A 1,496-nucleotide genomic window follows, 5' to 3' on the forward strand; every position below is an offset into this window, starting at 1 on the left:
CGGGGCCTCCAAGTCTTGATGTATTCACCTGAAATGAGGCAGGAAAGGAGGGAGAGAGATCAGGACAAGGTTAAACAGAGTTGGGGGCAGGCAGTAAGCAGATAGCCCGGAGCAATAGTGACTCACGAGGGACACCACAGTGGGAGAGAGTGGATGAGAGCACAGAAGAGCCCTTGTAGTGTTCCCTGTTGACGCAGGCTGGGGCACTAGGCTGGACCCGAGTGATCCACAGGTCATGCTTGGCAGGATGGTGCCTACAGTAATGCCCTGTGGCACCAGCTGCCTCAGCATGTGGCCAGCAGCAAGCCATCCTTGCCAGTGTGTGGCCAAGTCCCAGGAGAGGCCCAGGCTTCTAAATACACATGCCCTGTGGCCTTGTAAGGCCAAATCCCAAGGGCTAGCAATCACCAATACAGCCATGCAAGAGGATCAAGTATCAAAAACAGTTCTGCACTAGGCAGAATATAGCTGTTGCCACAACCTCCAAGTACCCACCAACCTCTATCATTTGTTCTGACCATGAATATCCAATCACTCTGCATACGCATACACACACACACACACACACACACACAAGGACACACTCCTCATCCTCAAAGAGCTGTCTCAGACTGCAACAAGATGATGAAAGCTGTCCCATAGCCTAATAAAAGGAGCCAGACCCACGCAGCCAAACATGGTTCAAATCACAGCCCCAGAGACCTGAAAACATACCAAGCACATGTGTATGCATGCCTAGAATCCTGACAAGATAGGGAAACTGTGAAGGGAATGCTGTGCGACCACACTCAATTACAGAGAGCTTTCTCCCTCTCCATCTCTGTTTCTGTCTCTCCCTGTTACACGTACGTTTACTGGCAATTAAACAAACAAAAACAAGATGACAAAAGTTATGTCCACACAAAAACCTGTACACAAATGCCTGCAGCAGCAGTATACATAATAGCCAAACAGTGGAAACAACCCAATCACCCACCAACTAATGAATGGACACATAAAACAGTATGTCCTACAATGAAATATTGCTTGGTCATAAAAAGAAATGGGATACTGATACACATGCTACGACCTAGAGGAGTCACAGCTTACATTGAGCAAATTATGTCAGGCAAAAGAACCACAAATGATATGATTAAATTTGCATAAAAAGTCCCAAATAGCAAACTGACTGAGATAAAAAGTAGATTAATGGTTCCCTAGGGCTCAGGAGGGGGTAGAATCTGGGAGGAAATTAGAAGAAGATGGTCAAGGGACCAGCACTTAGCATAATGGCTATGTCGCTGGACTCCCACGTAGTCGACCGCAGTTCGAGTCCCAGACCCCATGGCTTAAACTCACACCGGGCATGTGTGCGTGCGGGCCCAAGATCCCAAGAGGAGAATGGAGGAGAAGGGATTGTGGCATGGCCATCCACCCTTGGGGGTGATTTCTCGCTTTCTGTCTCTCTGTCTCTGTCTGTCTGGCGAGCGCACGCGCCCTATAGCAAAAACCTCTTC

Source organism: Tupaia chinensis, unplaced genomic scaffold (assembly GCF_000334495.1).
Source record: "Tupaia chinensis unplaced genomic scaffold, TupChi_1.0 Scaffold000037_18, whole genome shotgun sequence".
NCBI lineage: Eukaryota > Metazoa > Chordata > Mammalia > Scandentia > Tupaiidae > Tupaia > Tupaia belangeri.